This window comes from Pimephales promelas, chromosome 6 (genome assembly GCF_988280905.1).
Source record: "Pimephales promelas chromosome 6, fPimPro1.hap1.1, whole genome shotgun sequence".
NCBI classification, from domain to species: domain Eukaryota; kingdom Metazoa; phylum Chordata; class Actinopteri; order Cypriniformes; family Leuciscidae; genus Pimephales; species Pimephales promelas.
In genome coordinates this window covers 33,966,111-33,993,763 of record NC_142774.1, presented here as the reverse complement: position 1 = coordinate 33,993,763, position 27,653 = coordinate 33,966,111, and the positions used below count along the sequence as shown (strand labels likewise).

Here is a 27,653-nt window from a genome sequence, read left to right as displayed (position 1 = left end):
TTTCATGACTGCCGAATGTAAATAGCCTAGTTTTATCTATAAAAACAGTTTAGCCTATAAGTGACGTCCGACATTCTGCATATTGTGTTATTTTGTTAAGCCCCACTAAAGGCATAAAAAACTGTAAAGCACAATCAAGTTTTCACACTATATTCCAAGACTTCTAAAGTCATTCAATAGCTTAATGTGTGGTAAAATTAATATTTTAGTCTCTAAGTTAAAGTTAACGGAAAGTCATCTCGCCTCAGTCATTCTCCATGCATCAGCATTAGCGCGTCGCGTTCGGTTGCGACAGTAACACGACGACACTCTCTTCAAGATCAATGTTCCCAATATTATACTTTATTTGTAGATAAGGCATAAAGGTCTATGATTTGCATAAAATGACTATCTTGCTGGAGTGGAGTTTATTGCCCTTTAGAATACACTAAGCATTAGTGCTGCACGATTAATTATATCGCAGTCGTAATAGCGATCTCAAACCTATGCAATTATATAACGCAAAATGCCGCGATTTTAAATGAAATAAACAAAGTAGGGCTATTAGCGCAGCATCTCTTCTTTTTTGTCATCCTTTGACTAGTGTTACAAGATCCCCCTCTTATTGGTTCAAATGCCTTTTCGCATTTTGCACGACAAGAAGTGAAAAGCTGCCTGTGAGTGCCCTAGATTAGAATAGATGAGACTCGCATAATGCGCATGCACTGACCGTGTGCCAGCCCAGAATAAACAGTTCTCTTTCGAGCTTGAACGAACAATAGCACACACAATTATGCCAAAATGTGAGAGTTGTGAGTTGTGCTATGAGGCGCGTGTGAGATCCGCGTCTCGGCAACGGGTGCTCTTAAAGGGCCAGCAGCGAATAAAGCGTTCTTTCAGTAAAGTTAAAAGAACAAAGGGAAATTAGAAAATTACTCACTGATCTTGAGTAAAGAACTTTTGTAGCTTTAATAAGGATTATTATATATATAATTTATGATTCAGGCAGCGCAGACTGTTTGATAACTTTATTCAATTTCTGTACCTGTTAAGACAGGAAGGGCACAGGTAAATATGTTTTTTATTATGGGTTTATGTGGGGATTGTTTGAAGTTCACTTAATTTAAAAGCTGTTATATATTTTTTTTAAGCCTAATAATTTTTTAAAAAGTTGATGGCTTTCAATTGATGGAATCACTGTAATGTTGGTTTGGTTGATGGTTTATTGATCATTATAGGTGTTATCAATCATTTATTGTTGTTGTTGTTGTTTTTAGTTTGAGTTGAGAAATAAACATTAATCTGTGTGTGCATTTTACTTTAGAACCAAGCAAGTTGGACTCATGAAACCATTTTATTATATCGGAGTCGCAAATCGCAATTGCAATATTGGCTCAATAATGGCAATATAACATTTTCCCAAATCGTGCAGCCCTACTAAGCATAGATTATAGATACCATCCCTTCGCTATGTTCTTTTCAATGTGAAGCGTTGCGTGCTGTGACTTGGTGTTGCTTCAAGTGCATCATTCTGCACACGGGATGCGCATGATTGCTTATAATACTTTGGGGAGACAAGGGGGCGTGGCCTAAGGGAATATCACTCGTGATGTTAAGTGATGTTACCCCGCCATCGCTGATACAACCTTTAGCAGTCATGTTTTTGCTTCTTGAGAGAGAGAGAAAGTGTGTGTGTGCGTGTGTGTGAGCAGTGGCGGTTCTAGGCGGGGGCCTGGGGGGGCCAGTGCCCCTGCGACAACAAGCTTGGACCCCCTTGTGGCCCCCCTAAATGTGGAGTCAGTGTGAAATATTTTTTTTATAGTGTGTCACGCATTGAGCATGACAGTCACTCGTTTCAGTCTTTTGTCTCACACTCCCGTCACACATTGTATTTCTCATGCGGAAAAACTATTAATAATATATTTAATATACGCAATTTCTCTGGCCGCGCCGCTCTCACGTGAGAATCAAGCGCGTCTCGCCTGGAGTTCAGCAGTCGACCCTGCTACGCATCAGCCAATCAAAAAAAGAGAAGTGCTACTTAATAGCCAATCAGAAAAGGGCACTATTGTATCTGGGTAAAATTTAACGCAACAACCAATGAAAAAAAGCATATCCTGGAATTGTTCATATGATTCTGTTACAACATCTTCCGAAAGTTTCTTCACCCGTCCCACAGATGAAACTAATCACTGGAGCTCCGAACATCACTTGGAGCACGGAGTAAGTCATGATCTCCTGTTTTAATGTTACAACAAATTCACAACTTGTTTGACAAAAACTATGACAACTTGACTGATGTAAGATGAATCTTTCCCGTAGCGTAAGCTAGCTTACGCAATGCTCGTTCCCTCATCTAGAGAGAACCGAGGTTACGTTAGGTAATCGATTCGTTTCCCATTTAATTAGTATCAGTCTGTAACTTAGACAACAGTTTTACAGCCTGTTCACTGACAACACCTGCTCAGAACAAGTAGTCTAGGCCTAGTCATCTTATTACACGAATCACGATGACTGACATATTGTCACATTATAAACATCTCTCTCTCCAAATAGGCTTAATAATTTTATTAGCACTAGATAAATTAAAGTGTATTGCATAGTCGATATTATAGGTCACTTTTAAAATCATGTCATATTTTATAATTATATCCTGGCCAAGGATGCATTAATTATTGCTTCTGTCTTTCAAAGATGTCAGGAAAAAAACAATTATAAAAAAGCTCATTCACCCTGAGAGGAAAGCCCCCTAAAAAGGCCAGTTTAGAGGATAATTTGCTGATCTTTTTGCAAAAAAAAAAAAAAAACCCACAAAAATCGTAGATTAATTTGTAAAAATTATATATATATATATATATATATATATATATATATATATATATATATATATATACATACTGTATATTCAATGTAAAAAAATAAAATGGAAATTCAAATACAGACTGATATATGTAATGCAAATGTAAAAATATAATGCAAATGCAAATTGTTGGATAATTATAAACATGGTATTTTGCTTATTTATGCATTCAGTGCAGTGCAGAAAATGATAAGGTCTAAATGTAACTGGCCCCTCTAACAGTACAACTGGCCCCAGCTTGGCCCCCCCAGTTGAAATGGTCTAGAACCGCCACTGTGTGTGTGTGTGTGAGAGAGAGAGAGAGAGAGAGAGAGAGAGAGAGAGAGAGAGAGAGAGAGAGAGAGAGAGAGAGAGAGAGAGAGAGAGAGAGAGGAGAAATGTAACAAAGTTTAATATTGTTTGTAAACTGTGTTTGAGAGAGAGGAAGGTGTTCAGAGAGTCTGTATGTTAAGCTGTTATTTGTTTTATGGACTCAATGTTGAAAATTTAAAACATTTCAAACACACTGTTGGCAGAAGTGAAAAATAAATAATTTTATGAAGTTACAATTTTGTTTGATTCCATGGTGTATTTTACTGAACATGAGTATTTACAATGCAAATTATTGTAATTTACTGGCAAATACTTATCTTGTCTTTTCATTTTATTAAGATCAGATTCTGCATGTAAAATTAAAATAATAAGGTGACTTGACTTGCACTTGACTTAACCTACTACAAGACTTGACTTGACTTGACATAGCCTGTGACTTGACTTGACTTGCCCCCCCCCCCCCCCCCTTTTAAATGTATAGTTTGCTTTAAATAAAAGTAAGATAAATTGGTAAACTACAAATTGGTAATTGAAGCTGAATGAATTTAAAATTAATGTGCTATATTTCAATACATTTGCTTTCCTTAATATTGTAAAACACTAACCTCATTTATATGTGTGTGTGTGTTTGTATGTATATATATTTTGCAAAGCCCTCACTGATGCAAGCTCTTCTGCACACTTCTCTTCGACAGTCAATGCGGAGGTTAAGTTTTTGCACGTCGTGCAGAATAACCCTCTTTATATATATATATATATATATATATATATATATATATATATATATATATATATACTTAAAAAAGCGGGGGTTAAGTTTTTGCACGTCGTGCAGAATAACACTAAAGGCACCATATATATACTTAAAAGTGGGGTTGTTAGTTTTATCTACAGTTACAAAAATCGCTATATACATTGTACTCCTCAAGCCGTACAACTTTCTAATACATAGTCATTAGCTCGGACCAAGAGGAAGTCAGATATTTTGGTCTGAATATGGTGAGCCTCTCTCTGAGCCTACGTCCCTGTATGGCAAGCCCTTTTAACATTTAAAAGCTAAGTTTGCCTGTCCGGAATTAACATTGTAGATATCAACAAAGTCTTTCTGTCTAGTCGTTACACTTTGGATAGTTTGTATTATCATTTAAGATATCTGTAACATAATTGTGACTAGTCGAAATGACAGAGTATGGCAAGCCGTTTTAACATTTAATCATGAAAGGGCCAAAGCCTTCGGCACCGCCACCCGGGTGCCTTTAGGTAACTAAAGGAACCGGGGTTGCGGTGCCTCCGGCTTGGGCCCGCCATCGCTGCTCGCAGCTATATTTAGGGCCCAAGCCCTGAAAGGGCGAAGGCCCTATTGTTTTCCTTAGGATTATTATTATTATTAGGGCCCAAGCCCTGAAAGGGCGAAGGCCCTATTGTTTTCCTTAGGATTATTATTATTATTATTATTATTATTATTTATACGACTATTCGGGCACTTTTGGGGCCCTTAACATGCTCAAAAACTCTTGAAACTTTGCACACGGGTCAGAAACCGCGGCCATCAGGGCCGGGCTGAAGATGGTACCCGGGCGTGGCAGGGGGGCTAGACAGCGCCCCCTGGAACGGGGTCAGAAAACTTGGTCCATAAATCAAACATGCTTGCATGTAATAATATGAAACTCGGTGCACATATAGATCTCATCGTTCATATATACCTCATACTATTACTTTTTACCCCATCCCAACAGGAAGTCGGTTATTTAGGGTTGTTCATAAAACACTCGCAATGGAATTTGCAATACTCCTCCTAGAGAATTCAAACACACGGCACGAAACTCGATCAGCATGAAGTCAAGGCATTGAGTATGAAAGTTTGCGAGGGGATTTTTGATATCTCGAACGGTTTGGCCGTGGCGAGGAAACGAAATTATGGCGAGAAACGTGAAACAGGAAGTGTGTCATAACTTCAGCATACATTAACTGATCTTGATGAAACTTCAGCAGTTTGTTCGCTGTAAGAGGACGATCACATGGATGTGACTATTGTGAGTCAAAGTTATAGCGCCACCAACTGGTAGGAGGAAGTGTGTCACTTTCAAAATGCTTTGAACTCACCCTTTTATTTTGACCCGATTTGCCTCAAACTTCATCTGTATAATGTAAATACATAGCAGATGAAGACCTGTGAATGGATTCTTGATATCTTTGATACTGTTGCCGTGGCAATGCATCAAACTTTAAAATTCTTTTTTTTGATGATTTTGAGACTCTTAGCGGCTTTTGGGGCCCTTAACGAGTTTGAAAACTCTTGAAACTTTGCATACAGGTCAGATCCCACAGCCATCAGGCCCGGGCTGAAGATGGTACCTGGGCGTGGCAGGGGGCTAGAAAGCGCCCCCTGGAAGGGGGTCCAAAAACTTGGTCCAAAAATCAAACACGCTTGCATGTAATAATATGAAACTCGGTACACATGTTGATGTCATCGTTTCATATATACCTCACACTCTTACTTTTACCCCAGCTAGACATGAAGTCGGTTATTTAGGGTTGTTCAAAAAACACACACAATGGAATTTGCAATACTCCTCCTAGAGAATTTAAACACACGGCACGAAACTCGGTCAGCATGAAGTCAAGAAACTGAGGTTGAAATTTTGCGAGGGGAATTTTGATATCTCGAACGGTTTGGCCGTGGCGAGGAAATAAAATTATGGCGAGAAACGTGAAACAGGAAGTGTGTTATAACTTCGGCATACATTAACTGATCTTGATGAAACTTCAGCAGTGTGTTCGCTGTAAGAGGCCGATCACATGGATGTGACTATTGTGAGTCAAAGTTATAGCGCCACCAACTGGCAGCAGGAAGTGTGTCACTTTCCAAATGCTTTAAAATCATCCTTTTATTTTGACCCGATTTGCTTCAAACTTCATCTGTATAATGTAAATACATGGCAGATGAAGACCTGAGAATGGATTCTTGATATATCTGATACTGTTGCCGTGGTAACGCATCAAACTTTGAAATTATTTTAGGATGCTTTTGAGACTCTTAGCATGCTTGAAATTGCATGAAAATCAACAGACACATCACATTTATTAGCCAGTAGACATGTGCAAAGTTTCAGAAACGGGCATGGTGCAGGGACTAAATAGCGCCACCTTTTGACAAAAGTGGCGTTGTTAGTTTTATCTACAGTTACAAAAATCGGTATATACATTTTACTCCTCAAGCCGGACAACTTTCTAATTCATAGTCATTAGTTTGGATCAAGAGGAAGTCAGATATTTTGGTTTGGATATGGTGAGCCTCTCTCTGAGCCTACTGTACGTCCCTATATGGCAAGCCCTTTTAACATTTAAAAGCTAAGTTTGCCTATCCGGAATTAACATTGTAGATATCAACACGCCACCTTTTGACAAAAGTGACTAGTCTTAATTACATTTTGAATAGTTTGTATTATCATTTAAGATATCTGTAATGTAATTGTGACTAGTCGAAACGACAGATAGAGTATGGCAAGCTGTTTTAACATTTCATTTAATCATGAAAGGGCTAAAGCCTGCGACACCGCCACCCCGGTGCCTTTAGGTAACTAAAGGAACCGGGGTTGCGGTGCCACCGGCTTGGGCCCGCCATCGCTGCTCGCAGCTATATTTATTATTATTATTATTATTTATACGACTATTCGGGCACTTTTGGGGCCCTTAACATGCTCAAAAACTCTTGAAACTTAGCACACGGGTCAGAACCCGCGGCCATCAGGGCCGGGCTGAAGATGGTACCCGGGCGTGGCAGGGGGGCTAGACAGCGCCCCCTGGAACGGGGTCCGAAAACTTGGTCCATAAATCAAACACGCTTGCATGTAATAATATGAAACTCGGTGCACATATAGATCTCATCGTTCATATATACCTCATACTATTACTTTTTACCCCAGCCCAACAGGAAGTCGGTTATTTAGGGTTGTTCATAAAACACTCGCAATGGAATTTGAAGTACTACTCCTAGAGAATTCAAACTCACGGCACGAAACTCGGTCAGCATGAAGTCAAGGCATTGACGATGAAAGTTTGCGAGGGGATTTTTGATATCTCAAACGGTTTGGCCATGGCGAGGAAACGAAATTATGGCGAGAATCGTGAAACAGGAAGTGTGTTATAACTTCAGCATACATTAACTGATCTTGATGAAACTTCAGCAGTATGTTCGCTGTAAGAGGACGATCACATGGATGTGACTATTGTGAGTCAGAGTTATAGCGCCACCAACTGGCAGCAGGAAGTGTGTCACTTTCAAAATGCTTTGAACTCACCCTTTTATTTTTACCCGATGTGCTTCAAACTTAATCTGTATAATGTAAATACATAGCAGATGAACACCTGTGAATGGATTCTTGATATCTTTGATACTGTTGCCGTGGCAACGCATCAAACTTTAAAATTCTTTTTTTTTATGATTTTGAGACTCTTAGCGGCTTTTGGGGCCCTTAACGGGTTTGAAAACTCTTGAAACTTTGCACACAGGTCAGATCCCACAGCCATCAGAGCCGGGCTGAAGATGGTACCTGGGTGTGGCAGGGGGGCTAGACAGCGCCCCCTGGAACGGGGTCCGAACACTTGGTCCATAAATCAAACACGCTTGCATGTAATAATAAGAAACTCGGTACACATGTTGATCTCATCGTTTCATCTATACCTCACGCTCTTACTTTTTACCCCAGCCAAACAGGAAGTTGGCTATTGAGGTTTGTTTGTAAAACGCTCGCAATGGAATGTGCAATACTCCTCCTAGAGAATTCAAACACACGGCACGAAACTCGGTCAGCATGAAGTCAAGGCATTGAGGATGAAAGTTTGCGAGGGGATTTTTGATATCTCGAACGGTTTGGCCGTGGCGAGGAAACAAAATTATGGCGAGAAACGTGAAACAGGAAGTGTGTTATAACTTCAGCATACATTAACTGATCTTGATGAAACTTCAGCAGTGTGTTCACTGTAAGAGGCTGATTACATGGATGTGACTATTGTGAGTCAGAGTTATAGCGCCACCAACTGGCAGCAGGAAGTGTGTCACTTTCAAAATGCTTTGATATCACCCTCTTATTTTTAACCGATTTGCTTCAAACTTCATCTGTATAATGTAAAAATACAGCAGATGTAGACCTGTGAATGGATTCTTGATATCTTTGATACTGTTGCTGTGGCAACAAATCAAACTTTAACATTCTTTTTTGATACTTTTGGGACTCTTAGCATGCTTGAAATTGCTTGAAACAGATAGATACAGATAGCTCGACAGATACATCACATTTATTAGCCAGTAGGCATGTGCAACTTTGGCAAAAGATTAAAGTAATGTCAAAAAAGTAAACACTAAAAGCCTCATATCTTCTAAAAATGTAATTATACATCATTTGTTTCTAAATTAAATTATACAAATATTATAATTAAACCAGTTTTTCCCTTTTTTCATTTAAGAATTATGTTTACGTTCAAAAACAGCCAGAATGGTTTTAAAATTCAGAAGAAGAAAAAATAATCTGAGTCATACGTAGTGCTATACTGCCCTCTTGTGTTCAATATCAGGTAGGCCTATTGTGTATATTCCCACCGGTTAATCAACGTGTGACTCCGCTGGGACTCGGGAACTTTTAAATCGCTTACTTAAAACCGAAAGTCAAAATACAGATATCCGCACAAGACATTAATGTTGTGGAGTAGAGCAAGCATTTTAAATAAATTCCTATTAAGTAGGATTGAACTAAACAGAATGAACGTTCACTCTGTTCTGCTGGTTCCTCGCTGTTGGCGCGCACAGTTATGAATGCTTGTGCAGCCATGAGTTTTAGTTTAATTTTAAAATTAGCGCAATTTCGGGATTTGTATTATTTGAATTTATTTTTAAAAAACACAATGTTGAGTTTTATTGTAACACTGTTTAATTGCGCCCACGGTTATATTTTGTATATTATATATAATTATAATGTATTTCTGTATAAAATAATACTACAATAAAAAACACATTTGTGACCGACCTGATCCAGCAAAATTAGTCACAGTGACCCAAATTTAAAAATTGAGATTTTGATATTAATGGAAAGAGGACACTGTAAGCTTTCAAATGATACCTTGGTCATACCTTGAATGGTTGTAACGATATACAGATTTGAATTCTGGTCGTCTGCCCTTTTTTTTCCAATTGAAAACCTAAGAAAATCGCTTTTAAAGTTCTTTTGCCCGTTTTTTTTTTTTTTTTTTTTTGATATCTTTCAAAATCCATAGCATTTTAAGGGATAAACTATTTATTTTATATAACTTAATTTGACCAAATAGATTAACATATATAAATGCAATTTAACGAGGCTGAAACTCAACTTATTTTTAATTTTTTTGAAATAAATAATTAAAAAGTCACTTTTACAAAAATGTTCTAAAATCAGAAAGATTAAAGAGGAGTCAGAGAGAAATTCAGTTTTCATACGGATTAGCCCACATAAGCAGAGAGCAGTCTGTTTTCTTTCATTTTGAATGGTTGTGTTTAAAAGTAGACATTTCAATATATATATGTCTGTGAGGATACCTTATACGCTGACTTTCGGTTCATGAGACAAGCTTCAGTTCACGTGCCGCGCGTCTCCGCGTCGTGATTAGGCCTAGCCTATTGTCTGCAATTTATTTCTTATTATTAAATCCTAGTAATTGGTTGATGAAACATTGATTTAAATTAAGATAATTATTTTAAAACGAAATTTACTTTAAAGAAAGGCTTTGTGCTTGCATGTTTAAGCTATGTGAAAGTTTTAGTGCTGCTTCCAGAGAACGGTCACGTTCGGATTGTTTTTCCTCATAAATGCGAACACGGAAAATAAAATAAAGATTTTATGTTCTGGAGAGAGTCAACCCTTCTTCATCCGGTGAGTATTACTTTTGGTTTGTGCAGTGTGGTTCACATAGGCCAATTTATTAAAATATTTAATTATCTGGGAATTGGATCTCCTCCATAATGCTGAAATTGCCCAATTTAAAAAAAAAAAATTAGTAATAATTTAAGTTTTGTGGTGTAAGTCTACGTATTTTATAATGTTAACTTCAAATAATACTAATAGCCTAGTAATTTAAAGATGTTGTAGCTAGCATTGGGTCTGGACGTGAAGGATAACTTCGGGAGTTGAAGGGACGTGTCGGTGTCGTGATTCTGTCTTCTCACACCGCGACACAGGTTCGTGGATCTGAGTGTCGCGATCGTTACAGCCTTACATAGGCTATATTCTTCTTGCAGATAAATATACTCACGCAGTTTAGGTTAGAAGCCTCCAGTGAGTTCAACGTTTCAGGGGATAGGAAATGCTCAGAGGTGACGAAGGGAGTTGAGAAGAGCAATGTTTATTTCAGCGAATTTAAAGCTTTGACAACTTTAATCGTTATTTAAATACCTTTACTCAATTATCTCGACTACGAAACCCTGTGAGATTATTTTTGAATGTCTGTTCTTTGAAATTAGCAAAAAAAAAATTTTTTTTTTTTTTTTGTTATTTCATGGTTTTTCCACATAATCGGCCCATATCTTAAAATGGAAGGTTGCAACTTCCGACTCATTTCGCCAGAGCGGGTCACATTTGATTTTTATTTTTTAAACAATGTAATGTGTAACCTAAAAATAAACAGATTATTTGATAAATGGTATATTTAAATCTGCATATTGTAGCCTAATATCTGCAGGGCAGCCTAGTCTTAATAAATGTATGCTTCATTTTTCATTAGTAAATTTGATCAATAAATTCAATAATTTAGAATAATAAGACACTATAGGGCTGTTACCCTAGGTAAGGCTGATCAAATTAAATCGGTTACACAATAATGTTACGAGATTGGTTTAACAGGAGTCAATTAAAAATCGCTGTAAAGAACGATACTTTTAAACATAACCCTAAATCACCATAAGGTGTCGCCAGATGACCGTCTTAATGAACGAGTCATGGATTCAAAATGCTGAATCATTCAGTAATGAGAAAACACATTGCTTTGAGATGCGCGATGGGTCGCTGTGATCTTTGTTTAACTATTTTCTCTGCTGAAACAGAAAAAAGTCAATATTGCATCTAAAAAGTCAATATTGCATATAAAATGTAAGTGACTTGACTTGTGTGTGTGACTATGTTTGTTGTAGTGAAAAGAGTTGCACCCTTGTTAAAGTTTAAGGCCTTGTGTTTTTGGATATATATCTTTCTTTCTTTTTTTTTCTTTTTTTACAAAATATGCATATAACCCATATATTTTAGATTTATTATTTGCTTTAAATTAAATTAAGATTGTATTTTTGGTAATTGAACCTGAATGAATTTAAAAATGAATGTGCTATATTTCAGATCATATATTTGTTTTTCTTAAAATTTGAACTAACTTTATTCTCAGCTGAATTATAAATATTTTATTTCTGTATCAATTAAAAACACATTTGATTTTTCTTTTTTAATCAATGTAGAATGTGTAACTGAAATATAAACAGAGTAGGGCTCTGTTTGAGGACAAGTAACTAAAACCAATGCGACATGATGAATGTTTGTTTCCCAAACCATCTCAGAGTAACAGCTTACTTTTCTTTCTTACTATATTCTTTCTTACTATAAACTGTGCTGTAGAGCTTGCATCAGTCAAAGCAGGGTTACATTTTGCATGTCGTGCACAATAAACCTAAAGGCACCAGGGTGGCGGTGCCACCGGCTTCATATATATATGTATATATACAGTATATATATATATATATATATATATATATATATATATATATATATATAGCTGTGATCCGCGATGAAGGGCCAAAGCCAGTGGCATGGCCACCCTGGTGCTTTTAGGTAACTAAGGAACCGGGGTTGCGGTGCCACCGGCTTGGGCCCTTCATCGCTGCTCGCAGCTATATTTATTATTATTATTATTATTTATACGACTATTCGGGCACTTTTGGGGCCCTTAACATGCTCAAAAACTCTTGAAACTTTGCACACGGGTCAGAACCCGCGGCCATCAGGGCCGGGCTGAAGATGGTACCCGGGCGTGGCAGGGGGGCTAGACAGCGCCCCCTGGAACGGGGTCCGAAAACTTGGTCCATAACTCAAACACGCTTGTATGTAATAATATGAATCTCGGTACACATGTTGATCTCATCGTTCATATATACCTCATACTATTACTTTTTAGCCCAGCCCAACAGGAAGTCGGTTATTTAGGGTTGTTCATAAAACACTCGCAATGGAATTTGAAGTACTCCTCCTAGAGAATTCAAACACACGGCACGAAACTCGGTCAGCATGAAGTCAAGGCATTGAGGATGAAAGTTTGCGAGGGGATTTTTGATATCTCGAACGGTTTGGCCGTGGCGAGGAAACGAAATTATGGCGAGAATCGTGAAACAGGAAGTGTGTTATAACTTCAGCATACATTAACTGATCTTGATGAAACTTCAGCAGTGTGTTCGCTGTAAGAGGACGATCACATGGATGTGAATATTGTGAGTCAAAGTTATAGCGCCACCAACTGGCAGCAGGAAGTGTGTCACTTTCAAAATGCTTTAAAATCACCCTCTTATTTTTACCCGATTTGCTTCAAACTTAATCTGTATAATGTAAATACACGGCAGATGAAGACCTGTGAATGGATTCTTGATATCTTTGATACTGTTGCCGTGGCAACGCATCAAACTTTAAAATTCTTTTTTTTGATGATTTTGAGACTCTTAGCGGCTTTTGGGGCCCTTAACGGGTTTGAAAACTCTTGAAACTTTGCACACAGGTCAGATCCCACAGCCATCAGAGCCGGGCTGAAGATGGTACCTGGGTGTGGCAGGGGGGCTAGACAGCGCCCCCTGGAAGGGGGTCCGAACACTTGGTCCATAAATCAAACACGCTTGAATGTAATAATATGAAACTCGGTACACATGTTGATCTCATCGTTTCATCTATACCTCACACTCTTACTTTTTACCCCAGCCCAACAGGAAGTCGGCTATTGAGGTTTGTTTGTAAAACGCTCGCAATGGAATGTGCAATACTCCTCCTAGAGAATTCAAACACACGGCACGAAACTCGGTCAGCATGAAGTCAAGGCATTGAGGATGAAAGTTTGCGAGGGGATTTTTGATATCTCGAACGGTTTGGCCGTGGCGAGGAAACGAAATTATGGCGAGAAACGTGAAACAGGAAGTGTGTTATAACTTCAGCATACATTAACTGATCTTGATGAAACTTCAGCAGTGTGTTCGCTGTAAGAGGACGATCACATGGATGTGACTATTGTGAGTCAAAGTTATAGCGCCACCAACTGGCAGCAGGAAGTGTGTCACTTTCAAAATGCTTTGAAATCACCCTTTTATTTTTACCCGATTTGCTTCAAACTTAATCTGTATAATGTAAATATACGGCAGATGTAGACCTGTGAATGGATTCTTGATATCTTTTAAACTGTTGCCGTGGCAACGCATCAAACTTTACCATTCTTTTAGGATGCTTTTGAGACCCTTAGCATGCTTGAAATTGCATGAAACTTGACAGACACATCACATTTATTAGCCAGTAGACATGTGCAAAGTTTCAGAAACGGGCGTGGTGAGGGCTCAGTAGCACCACCTTTTGACAAAAGTGGGGTTGTTAGTTTTAACTAGAGTTACAAAAATCGGTATGTATATTGTACTCCTCGAGCCGGACAACTTTCTAATTGATACTCATTAGCTAGGACCCACAGAAAGTCAGATATCTTTGTTTGAATGTAGAGAAAATCTTAGAATTTTGCCAGTCTCTCAGTGTCTCTCTGTGTGAGTGAGAGGAGGGGCGCCTGTCAGGTTAATTTCAACCCTTTATTTGCTGTGTGCGACTTCTCTGGCATTTTCGGGGGCCTTAACATCCTCTAAAACTCTTGAAACTTTGCACACGGGTCAGAACCCATGGCCATCAGGGCCGGGCTGAAGCTGGTCATCGGGCGTGGCAGGGCGGCTCGACAGCGCCCCCTGGACTGGGATTCGAACATTTGTCCATAAATCAAACACACTTGCGTGAATTAATATGAAACTCGGTACAATTATAGATCACATCAGGCCAAACAACTTTCGTGCTCTAAGTTTTATGACAGTTCAAATGGAAGTTATTTATGAATTATGAATTATGGGTTGTTTGAATAATTGTCCTAGGAGAAATACATCAAATCACAATGCATGTGTTTACCAATCACAACCAAACTCGGTGTGCATGAAGTCAAGACATTGAGGATGCTCAATTCCGGACGGATTTTTGATATCTCGAACGGTCTGGCCGTGGCGAGGAAATTAATTTTATGACTAAAAAAGGACACATAAAGTGTGTTATAACTTTGCTCAATTTACCTACAGTTACAAAACTTACCACGTATATTGTTCTCGTCAAGCCGATCAACTTTCCAATTTAAAGTCATTCGCTCTGAGCAACAGAAAGTCAGATATTGTAGTTTGAATGGATTTATTTCCCCTGCGATTCTCTCTCTCTCTCTCTCTCTCTCTCTCTCTCTCTCTCTCTCTCTCTGTGTGTGTGTGTGTGTGTGTGTGTGTATGGGTGTGTGTGTGTGGGGAAGGGAGGGCTGTTGTCTGTGTTTATGTGTGTGTGTGTGGCTGGCTGTGATTTTTCCTACAAGTCTTTGTCTCTAAGTCCTTGTCTTTTTGCATAACAATTTTGCATAACAATTTTTTTAAATGACAAAATAGGCATATAACCCCCATCTTTTAAATGTATAGATTGCTTTAAATAAAAGTAAGATTGTATTTGTAATTGAAGTTGAATGAATTTAAAATTCATGTGCTATATTTCAATATATTTGTTTTCCTTAAGATTTTAAAACACTAACTTCATTCTTATCTGAATTACAAATATTTGTTTCTGTATAAAATAATACTCTGACTAAAAACACATTTGATGGTTTTTTTTTTGGTATTTTTATTTACATGTATTTATGTGTGTGTGTGTGTGTGTGTGTGTGTGTGTGTGTGTGTGTGTGTGTGTGTGTGTGTGTGTGTGTGTGTGTTTATAAAGTGCAGGGTTTTTTTTAGATAAAGTAGAATTTCTATAACTATGTGTTGAACTAATAAATCACTCTTGTGTGTGTTAAACACAATCTACTTAATACAGACAACTTCATTATAAAGATAAATAACAAATCCAAAAAATATATGATTATAATCTATGACAAAAAAAGCCATTACAAACTATATTATTGGAAAATACACATTGCTCTTTGTATTGTTGTAAAATATTCATGAAAAACAAGATAACAAAAATCAAAAAGATAAATTATTTTAGATATAGCCATGTTTTAAATGTATAGCAGAGATGTTAATTGAGGCAGCAACATACAAACTTTCTAGAACAACATGGACCTGAATAGCTGGTTTTTATGGAGGACAGTGAAGAGGAAGAGGGTGCAAATCAAACAGCTCATTCTCAGACTACACAGCAAACAGCTTAAGTTTTTAGTGCTTTGTTTGAGGTTTTTAGTGCTCTGTCCTATCTATTATCAACATATAATAGATGGAACAGAACAAGAAAGGCAATTAATAATCTGTCATTGCGTCACTGCATTATGATATGAAAGGCTCAGTACAGTGTGGCACAAAACGCTTATGCGCATCCCGAGTGGAGAATGATGCGCTTAAAGCCACATGGAGTTACAGCGCACAGCGCATCGAGTCCGCATTGATGCAAGCTCTACAATACACTTCTTTTTGATAGTCAAAGCGGGGGTTACGTTTTTACACGTCGTACAGAATAACCCTAAAGGCACCAAGGTGGCGGTGCCACCGGCTTTATATTAAATATAAATATAGATGTGAGCAGCGATAAAGCGCCAAAGCCGGCGGTACCACCATCCCGGTGCCTTTGGGTAACTAAAGGCATCGGGGTTGCGGTGCCACCGGCTTGGGCCCGCAATCGCTGCTCGCAGCTATATTTTTTTTTTTTTCTTTTTTCTGCAAAGTAAGTGCCATTTTCGGGGCCGCAACATGCTCAAAAACTCACCAAATTTGGCACGCATGTCAGGACTGGTGAAAAATTTCGTATTTTGTGGGTTTCGCAGATGGGCGGGGCAAAATGGCACGCTAGCGCCACCTAGAAAATTGGAAAAAATTAGCCCCTCGTCCACGTTCAACCTACATGCACGAAATTTGGTGGGGACGTGTATCATATCACGACGCACAAAAAAGCCTCAAGAACCCATACCCTAAACTCATCAGGAGGTCCGCCATTTTGAATTTGGCGCCCATTTTTGGACGATTTACAGACTCCGTACTTTAACGAACTCCTCCTAGGGATTTAGTCGGATCGACTTAAAATTTCTGCTGTGCCTTCTAAAGGCATTGACGATGTAAAGTTGTGCTATCTGCGCGTTTTCGTCGATGGGCGTGTCCGTGGCGTCGAAGATTCGCCATGAAACAGGAAGTTGTAGTAACTTGGCTGTAAATGCCCAGATCTGCACGAAATTTTACACATTTGACAAGAGTCACGCCCTGAACAAATCTACATGCCGACATTCACCCACAGTCATAGCGCCACCTGCTGGCAACAGGAAGTGACCTTTAACGAAGCAGCCCCCGCCGCTTGTTTAACTGACATGTACGAAATTTCTGTGGTACATCTACCATGACCAGACGCACAAAAAAGCCTCAAGAACCCATACCCTAAACTCGACAGGAAGTCCGCCATTTTGAATTCGGCGACCGATTTGGGACGATTTACACACTCCGTACTTTAACGAACTCCTCCTAGGGATTTAGTCGGATCAACTTCAAATTTCTGCTGTACCTTCTAAAGGCATTGAAGATGTAAAGTTGTGCTATCTGCGCGTTTTCGTCGATGGGCGTGTCCGTGGCGTCGATGATTCGCCATGAAACAGGAAGTTGTAGTAACTTGGCTGTAAATGCCCAGATCTACACGAAATTTTACACATTTGACAAGAGTCCCGTCCTGAACAAATCTACATGCCGACATTCACCCACATTCATAGCGCCACCTAGTGGCAAGAGGAAGTGACATTTAACGAAGCAGCCCCCGTCGCATGTTTGACCGACATGTACGAAATTTCTGTGGTACATCTACCATGTCCAGACGCACAGAAAAGTCTCTTGGAGCGATGCCCTAAACTCAACAGGAAGTCAGCCATTTCTAATTTTACCGCCATTTTTGGATGATTTACTCATTACGTACTTTAACTAACTCCTCCTAGGGCTTTAGTCGGATCGCCTTCAAATTTCTGCTGTGCCTTCTAAAGGCATTGACGATGAAAAGTTGTGCTATCTGCGCGTTTTCGTCGATGGGCGTGTCCGTGGCGTCGATGATTCGGCATGAAACAGGAAGTTGTAGTAACTTGGCTGTAAATGCCCAGATCTGCACGAAATTTAACACATTTGACAAGAGTCCCGCCCTGATCAAATCTACATGCCGACATTCTCCCAGTCATAGCGCCACCTGCTGGCAACAGGAAGTGGCCTTTAACGAAGCAGTGTGGCAAATGCACAGCCGCACTGGCTGAGCTGCAGAAAATGAAACGCGGCCGCCTCAGACCCCGACGTGCTACAGGAACGAGGGCCCGCCCATCGCTGCTTGCAGCTTTAATTTTTTTTTTTCTTTTTTTTTTTTTTTCTTTTTTCTGCAAAGTAAGCGCCATTTTCGGGGCCGCAACATGCTCAAAAACTCACCAAATTTGGCACGCATGTCAGGACTGGTGAAAAATTTCATATTTTGTGGGTTTCGCAGATGGGCGGGGCAAAATGGCACGCTAGCGCCACCTAGAAAATTGGAAAAAATTAGCCCCTCGTCCACGTTCAACCTACATGCACGAAATTTGGTGGGGACGTGTATCATATCAAGACGCACAAAAAAGCCTCAAGAACCCATACCCTAAACTCGACAGGAGGTCCGCCATTTTGAATTTGGCGGCCATTTTTGGACGATTTACAGACTCCGTACTTTAACGAACTCCTCCTAGGGATTTAGTCGGATCGACTTAAAATTTCTGCTGTGCCTTCTAAAGGCATTGACGATGTAAAGTTGTGCTATCTGCGCGTTTTCGTCGATGGGCGTGTCCGTGGCGTCGAAGATTCGCCATGAAACAGGAAGTTGTACTAACTTGGCTGTAAATGCCCAGATCTGCACGAAATTTTACACATTTGACAAGAGTCACGCCCTGAACAAATCTACATGCCGACATTCACCCACAGTCATAGCGCCACCTGCTGGCAACAGGAAGTGACCTTTAACGAAGCAGCCCCCGCTGCTTGTTTGACCGACATGTACGAAATTTCTGTGGTACATCTACCATGACCAGACGCACAAAAAAGCCTCAAGAACCCATACCCTAAACTCGACAGGAAGTCCGCCATTTTGAATTCGGCGACCGATTTGGGACGATTTACACACTCCGTACTTTAACGAACTCCTCCTAGGGAATTAGTCAGATCAACTTCAAATTTCTGCTGTACCTTCTAAAGGCATTGACGATGTAAAGTTGTGCTATCTGCGCGTTTTCGTCGATGGGCGTGTCCGTGGCGTCGATGATTCGCCATGAAACAGGAAGTTGTAGTAACTTGGCTGTAAATGCCCAGATCTACACGAAATTTTACACATTTGACAAGAGTCCCGTCCTGAACAATATTTACATGCCGACATTCACCCACATTCATAGCGCCACCTAGTGGCAAGAGGAAGTGACATTTAACGAAGCAGCCCCCGTCGCATGTTTGACCGACATGTACGAAATTCTGTGGTACATCTACCATGTCCAGACGCACAGAAAAGTCTCTTGGAGCGATGCCCTAAACTCAACAGGAAGTCGGCCATTTCTAATTTTACCGCCATTTTTGGATGATTTACTCATTACGTACTTTAACTAACTCCTCCTAGGGCTTTAGTCGGATCGCCTTCAAATTTCTGCTGTGCCTTCTAAAGGCATTGACGATGAAAAGTTGTGCTATCTGCGCGTTTTCGTCGATGGGCGTGTCCGTGGCGTCGATGATTCGCCATGAAACAGGAAGTTGTAGTAACTTGGCTGTAAATGCCCAGATCTGCACGAAATTTAACACATTTGACAAGAGTCCCGCCCTGATCAAATCTACATGCCGACATTCACCCACAGTCATAGCGCCACCTGCTGGCAACAGGAAGTGGCCTTTAACGAAGCAGTGTGGCAAATGCACAGCCGCACTGGCTAAGCTGCAGAAAATGAAACGCGGCCGCCTCAGACCCCGACGTGCTACAGGTGCGAGGGCCCGCCCATCGCTGCTTGCAGCTTTAATTTTTTTTTTTTTTTTTCTTTTTTCTGCAAAGTAAGTGCCATTTTCGGGGCCGCAACATGCTCAAAAACTCACCAAATTTGGCACGCATGTCAGGACTGGTGAAAAATTTCGTATTTTGTGGGTTTCGCAGATGGGCGGGGCAAAATGGCACGCTAGCGCCACCTAGAAAATTGGAAAAAATTAGCCCCTCGTCCACGTTCAACCTACATGCACGAAATTTGGTGGGGACGTGTATCATATCAAGACGCACAAAAAAGCCTCAAGAACCCATACCCTAAACTCGACAGGAGGTCCGCCATTTTGAATTTGGCGGCCATTTTTGGACGATTTACAGACTCCGTACTTTAACGAACTCCTCCTAGGGATTTAGTCGGATCGACTTAAAATTTCTGCTGTGCCTTCTAAAGGCATTGACGATGTAAAGTTGTGCTATCTGCGCGTTTTCGTCGATGGGCGTGTCCGTGGCGTCGAAGATTCGCCATGAAACAGGAAGTTGTACTAACTTGGCTGTAAATGCCCAGATCTGCACGAAATTTTACACATTTGACAAGAGTCACGCCCTGAACAAATCTACATGCCGACATTCACCCACAGTCATAGCGCCACCTGCTGGCAACAGGAAGTGACCTTTAACGAAGCAGCCCCCGCCGCTTGTTTGACCGACATGTACGAAATTTCTGTGGTACATCTACCATGACCAGACGCACAAAAAAGCCTCAAGAATCCATACCCTAAACTCGACAGGAAGTCCGCCATTTTGAATTCGGCGACCGATTTGGGACGATTTACACACTCCGTACTTTAACGAACTCCTCCTAGGGATTTAGTCGGATCAACTTCAAATTTCTGCTGTACCTTCTAAAGGCATTGACGATGTAAAGTTGTGCTATCTGCGCGTTTTCGTCGATGGGCGTGTCCGTGGCGTCGATGATTCGCCATGAAACAGGAAGTTGTAGTAACTTGGCTGTAAATGCCCAGATCTACACGAAATTTTACACATTTGACAAGAGTCCCGTCCTGAACAAATCTACATGCCGACATTCACCCACATTCATAGCGCCACCTAGTGGCAAGAGGAAGTGACATTTAACGAAGCAGCCCCCGTCGCATGTTTGACCGACATGTACGAAATTTCTGTGGTACATCTACCATGTCCAGACGCACAGAAAAGTCTCTTGGAGCGATGCCCTAAACTCAACAGGAAGTCAGCCATTTCTAATTTTACCGCCATTTTTGGATGATTTACTCATTACGTACTTTAACTAACTCCTCCTAGGGCTTTAGTCGGATCGCCTTCAAATTTCTGCTGTGCCTTCTAAAGGCATTGACGATGAAAAGTTGTGCTATCTGCGCGTTTTCGTCGATGGGCGTGTCCGTGGCGTCGATGATTCGCCATGAAACAGGAAGTTGTAGTAACTTGGCTGTAAATGCCCAGATCTGCACGAAATTTAACACATTTGACAAGAGTCCCGCCCTGATCAAATCTACATGCCGACATTCACCCACAGTCATAGCGCCACCTGCTGGCAACAGGAAGTGGCCTTTAACGAAGCAGTGTGGCAAATGCACAGCCGCACTGGCTGAGCTGCAGAAAATGAAACGCGGCCGCCTCAGACCCCGACGTGCTACAGGTGCGAGGGCCCGCCCATCGCTGCTTGCAGCTTTAATTTTTAATGACGTTCCAGCTGATGAGGTAAAACATTGTCTGTCTGTTCGCTTCATTTCACTGAGGATTGTTTTGTAAACAAGACTGGATTTGCAGACCGATTAAGAGTAAAGAACGGTGCTGTGCCGTCTATATTGGATCTGACAGGAATGGTGCAACACACAGACTCTGGGTCGAACATGTATGGGCGAATCATTCTGGTTGCCATTTTACAACATTGGATGTTTTCAAAACAATTTCCCCAAGTGCATCGACGAGTATGTTGAAACTCATTATAATATGCAAAACTGTTATCACAGCAGTGGACGTTTACTTCTAAGTCTTGAGTGCGAGACGCCCATAAAAAGAGCATTTTTCATCTATGCTCAATAGGGTAGAAAATAGCCTATTACGCATTCATTTGGATTTTTTTTAATGTAAAAACCAAACGAATGTCATAAGTTGACCTCAGACAACAATATAATAAAATTTAAAAAGGCAGTTCATGACCACTTTAATGTACATTGTTTAAATGTATATTTGAATAATGTGATTGCTTTTTTAACATGAAATAGGTTAATGCAAACTGGAGCTTTCAAACTTCAAAAAGCACCATTAAAATATCTTATACGTGATCAACTGTTTGATTAAAGAATCATTTGTTCTATAGAGTCAAATCTTTTAGTTGAATCAAAAGAAATGTGACTTGTTCACAAATTAAATTCAAATCACTGATTCAATGTTCCTGTTTCAGATGCTCACTGTAGGGAAATGTTTTTTTTTTTTCCTTAATCTTTTAACATGTAAAGGTTAAAACAAGTCTCATAGCTTAAAAAGTCCTCCTCAGTACAAAAAAAAGCATTTATCTAACCAAGCTCCAACAACTTTTTACATAATCACACCAATGGCCACACCCATTGACCTCTTAAATGACAGTATTATATTGATAATGTAAATAATAATAATAATAATAATAATAATAAACAGTCACTTGCAAAAGTTGATACTATTTCCTAGTTGTTGATGTTAGCTAATAATAAAGTGTCTGAATACTGACAAGCCTCCTTAAAATAGATCATTTCAAACAGAACTGAGGGTTGAAAATAATATTTTGTTGCAAGTATTTTTTTGTTTTGTTTTTGTATGCAAATTTTTCTACTAACATACAGTAAGTGAACTTTAAGGAACTTTAAAACAAAACAAAAAAATATATATCTATGCCATGGCCCCTTTAAAATTTTGGTCTGTTTATTTTTCATAGGGCATCATAAAACTTGGAATATAGTAGTATGGGAATATAGAGCACTACCTTCTTCACCCAGGCAACTGGAACAGCCTGAAGCTGGACGTTGGATACAAAATTTCTAGAAGAAACGGATAAAGGAGCCATGAGCATGGATGGATGTCCAAGTGAGTTTTCAAAGGTTTAAGGAGCTGTCTTACCAGCTTGATGGTAGTGGCTTTTTGGACGCTGAACTTTGTTAAAAAAAAGAAAAAAAAAAAAAAGAAAAAAAAAAGATTTTCCATACAAGAGGGAACATCAAACTGCCAGCGCTCTCGGAAGTGAGTTTTCTCACTTTCACAGGCTCTGGCTATGCCAAAGTGTATCTGTGTGTATTGAAAACAGAAGACTTGTAAAGAATGGTGTGATGTGTGTGTGTGTGTGTGTGTTGCAACTAAAATAGTGACAGTGTTTGAAGTTGACAGATACTCTGATTAACGCACTGACTTTCTTCTTCAAAGTTTCCATCGCTCAGGTATATGCATCGCCAACATGAAAGCCCAAGTTCAATTAGCCAATCAGTGTATCTGAGGCCTAGGCTTAAGGGAAAGAAATGACAAGAGAAAAAAAAGGAAATGCAGAATACTTTTAAGAAGTTAAAGCAGACAGAGATAGATTCTTTTAGATTCAGTTCAGACACAGTTCAGAATTTGATCATTAATAGTTAGAAACAAAGAGCACAACAATATTCTCTTCAATAAAACTGGCTTAAAGATTCAAATTTAGACACTTAAGAGCCATATCATGGGAAATGTATTTTTCTTGATATTTTGATAAAGTTTGATTAAGTATGCAAGTCAACACTGCACTTTCAGAACATCTAAAATTAGATTCAAGATTGATCAGTTTCATTTTAAAAGTTTTTCCTCCTGTTTATTAAATCAGACTGACCATATCTTTCTCAGTTTCAATCAGTAAGAATCTTACACAAAGCTATGATAAAGAGATGTATGCAATTAGGAAATTAAGAAAACAAGAGAACTGAGAAAATAAAGATGAATGATACAAAAGCTTTTACACAAAGACACAGCCTGACTTCGTGTCAAACTCAAGAATGGAGTACTCAACATTGCAGGCACTGATAAAAACAGACATAGAAGCCATGCAAGCAACAGTCTTTTCACATGTTGTGGTCGTGGCTGGTGAGGAGAAAAAATGATTTATATTGTAGAGATTTTTTTAGTCACTTGATCATCTATTATGTCAGATTAGGATACAGTGTTTTAAATAGAAAACGCTCTCTTTTTAGCAAGAGCCCCTCTAGACGCAAAGGTTCTTCTTCAACTTCTCTCTCAGCCATCTTGCTGTATGTCCTCTTCAAAAACACACAAAGTGACGCAGTGATGTGACGTGGATTTTGGACAAACACGCACACACGGGGTTTTCATGGTTTATGGGGACTTTCATAGACTTAATAATTGTTTTACTGTATAAATATATATATATATATATTATCCCTTAAAGGGACACTTCACCCATTTGCAATAATCTTTGTATCTTTAGAAACCCAGTCATATTTTTGAATGGTCATGGTTTATTCCCTTATTTTCTTAGTTTTACTTCCCGCTTATTATGAAGTAAAAATCGTCATTTTGCGTCATAAGCAGGAAGTCATATTTCATTAAAATCTGTATAGACTACAAACATTAGCTTATTATTATTCAAGGGTGTGGGAGCCACTCACCCTACTGGCCTATTACACATCAGTGGGTGGGACTTCACTTGCAGAAACTGAATCAACATTTCAGCCATCTTGTTTGGAAGCTAAGCTAACAAGCGCTGTGGAGATAGGAAGTATGACAATGACAGAAGAAACTACACATGATTTTGAAATTCGGCAGCTCGAATCCAATGTTCGTGGCTATTTTTATGAGCCGCAATATAGTGAAGAGCATCTGAAGCTGATGGAGGAACCGGAGGCGGCTGCCTGTCGCGGTCGAGGCGCCCGGAGTGGCTCAAGCTGGGCGGACTGTTGTGCATGTGATCTACGAACACAGATAGAGTCCATCTGCTGCAGAGAATTTCAACGATGGCAATTTCTCCTGAACGAATCAGACGAGCACACGGACGTTTGTGTTGTGATGTGAACCATCCTAGTTTCGCGTGACTGAACATCCAGGTATCATGCAGTAATTCACCATATAGAAAGAACAAATGGAAAGTAATTCACTAATGAGTTTGCCAATGTAACTTTAACGGGGTTTGTTGTTGTGGGAAGAAGGAGGCGCGAACCGGCGAACATTTAAACACTTTAATAGTTTAATACAAAACAAAAGTATAAGCCAGCAGCCCCTCATTGACGACTGCTGTAACGTTACTCACAACAGAAACAAAACACATCATAAACTTAGGCCTGTTTCTCTTTCGATCTACCGTCGTCACTCCTCATTTTATGATTTCGCACCTCCGTGAGAGACGCGAAACAGGCGCGTGCCTCACAGGTGTCTTTCATTATCACTCATGCCACCGGCCTCGCGCCGTGCTCTTACGTCCCTTGATCGTCCACAGCCAACTAACTACAAATTTTGTGTCAAATGAATTTCAAACTCTGGTGACAGCTAACATTAGCCTTGTAGACGGAAGAGTGATTTCTCTGATGTGTGCGCAGTACGGGATTAGTGGGTGTGGCTTGCGGAGCTGTGCAATGTGGTGAATTGTGGGAGTTGTTGTCTTACATATAAATGTCTTACATATCGGTCAAGAGGGCACCAAATTCAAAAATTCTTTTACATTTCGACTATATATATGATCCACTTTCAATAAAGATTAATGTTGAAATGGGTGAAATGCTCCTTTAATCCTAACCCTACCCCTAAACAAAACCCTGAAAAACAAACAAACAAGAAAACATAATTCTGTATCATTTATAAGCGGTTTTCTTCATGGGAATCAAATGACCCCAGACCCACAGGTCAAAAATGACTGGTATTGCTAACTTTGTGGGGACATTTGGTCCTTACAACATAGGGTTTACCAAGACACACACAAACACACACACACTCACACCCAAATGGACTTAAATGAGTATAAGTGAGCTAGAATGTACTAAATACTAGAAAAGGATATCGTTAAAACAGCTTCTAAATATGAAATACAAAATTAAATAACAACTGAAATATATTTTCAGTATTGATGTCTTGACTATTATATTAAAACACACTGTTTAAAGCACTTGTAATTTAATGAAATATGTGTGGTTTACTTTACTAACACAAAGATTAGCCAGAATACACAGGTACTTTTAAGCAACCTTCAAAAGACAACACTCATAAAAAACACTCATAGAGCTAGAGCATGACAACAGAGATTAATCAAAAAATATTATCAATTGCCTATAATATGTTGACATATATATATATATATATATATATATATATATATATTGGTGTGCATTTTGGTGTGCATTTGAATAAGTTAGTATAGGAATTAATATGTGTGTGTGTGTGTGTGTGTGTGTGTGTGTGTGTGGGGGGGGGGGGGGGGGTTACTCAACTCACATCTTCTGCTTCTTGATTAACTCAAGCTCGCTCGCTCTGGGGAAAACTGCAAGGGAACCATTTTATTTACAGATTTTGTATTTTTGTTCTCTCCCAGCTAATACTTTCTCCAATCAGCACCTTAGAGGGCAATAACAAAATAGCAGAATAAATAAATAAAATACTAAGAACGCTTATGTGGTAAAAAAAAGCTTTCGAGTACATTTTAGTGAGCAACAAGGGAATATGGCCTCCAGAGAATTTCAAAAACTGTGTGAGTGTGTGTACGTGTGCTTGCCTTTTCAAAGCACCCAAGCAGCCCAGAAAAGTAATTACTCTCTCTGCAGAACAGAATGAGAACAGAAATGTGTGTGTGTGTGTGTATTTCGGCTTTTCTAAACACTGTTCTTATGCAGGAAGGCACACGCCCCCCCATACACACTTAGTGCTGATTTTTTAAACTTTTAGCATACATGAAGGTGATAAGGCTTCATAATAGCAATAAACTGCACTTTGGGTGTGTGTGTGTGTGTGTGAGAGAGAGAGAGAGAGAGAGAGAGAGAGAGAGAGAGAGAGAGAGAGAGAGAGAGAGAGAGAGAGAGAGAGAGAGGCAGTGGAGAAAGAGCAAAACAGTAACATTCAATCCCATCACTGTAAGTTGCTAATTTATCTGCAATGTATCACTGGAATTTAAAGGGGTCCTTTAAATTATGCCCTTTTACAAAGTCTTGAAATTCGAAGTTTTTGTGGTGTACTAGAATTCATGCTTGATTGTTCAAAAAACGTTTTATTTTTCACATGTTTTACATTATTACAGCACCTCTCTCCCCAGTCTGGTTCAAACAATCTGATTTCGATGAAGCCCCTTCTTCCGAAATGGGCTGTGATTGGTTAGCTGGTCCAGTGTGTTGTGATTTACAGTGCTTAGCGTGTGTTAGGAAAAAGTCCGCCCTCCATAACGATTTCGTCTCTAATGTAAATATTAGGGGTGTAACAATATATCGATATGGATCGATGCATCAATCAAACGTTTAACGATACGTACAAATTTCTAGTATCGAATCGTATCTCTCAAAATTCCGAAATATCGAAAATAATCGATATAATCGATAATAATCGAATATCGGTATCGTATCGGATCGTCATTAAGGCTCCAATTTACACCATACTAGTTGTTTGTGAACACAATCAAGTCCGTTTTAACAAATCAGCATCCAGTATTAGGTCAGGTGACAAGGATACTAGTTGCTTTAAAAAGACGTGCTAACTGAAAGGAGTTTAGGCAAAGCTGACTAAAAGTGATGGGTGATGGATAATTTCAACAAACTAAATGAACCCGTAATACCTTTTTCAGGGCGTAAAAGAAAAATAAAAGCTGAACCTTTCCCCAGACACTTGCTAAAGCAACATGTTACAGTGGTGAGGTAAAAGCTCCCTGTATTGAGTGCAATCACAACAACACAGTCAGGCGTCTATGTAAGCTAAGGAGATTAACATTACGGAGATTAACCAAGTGTTTTATTGCAACATTTATTTATCTGTCATAGCAATTAGTTAGTTTTATTTAACTCTGAAACATGGAATGTTATCTGCTTTTTTGCCAAAAAAACGACTGTTGTAGTTATCTGCTTTTGCTAAAAAAATAATAATAAATAAATAAAAAAAAAATGAAAAAAAAAACTTTTAATATATACTGTATATATTGAATATATATTAGCCTTACTTTTATTTTATATATATATATATATATATATATAGACTGCTTTCAGATTTGATTAACTTTAATTTTGCAAATTACCTGTATTTCTTGT

At 39.3% G+C, this 27,653-nt stretch overlaps 1 long non-coding RNA gene across 1 annotated transcript in view; it reads right to left on the bottom strand.

Annotated features, from left to right (window-relative positions):
- Positions 1 to 27,653, bottom strand: part of LOC120481160 (uncharacterized) — a 275,415-nt gene that overhangs the window by 61,383 nt on the left and 186,379 nt on the right. The window lies entirely within an intron of this gene.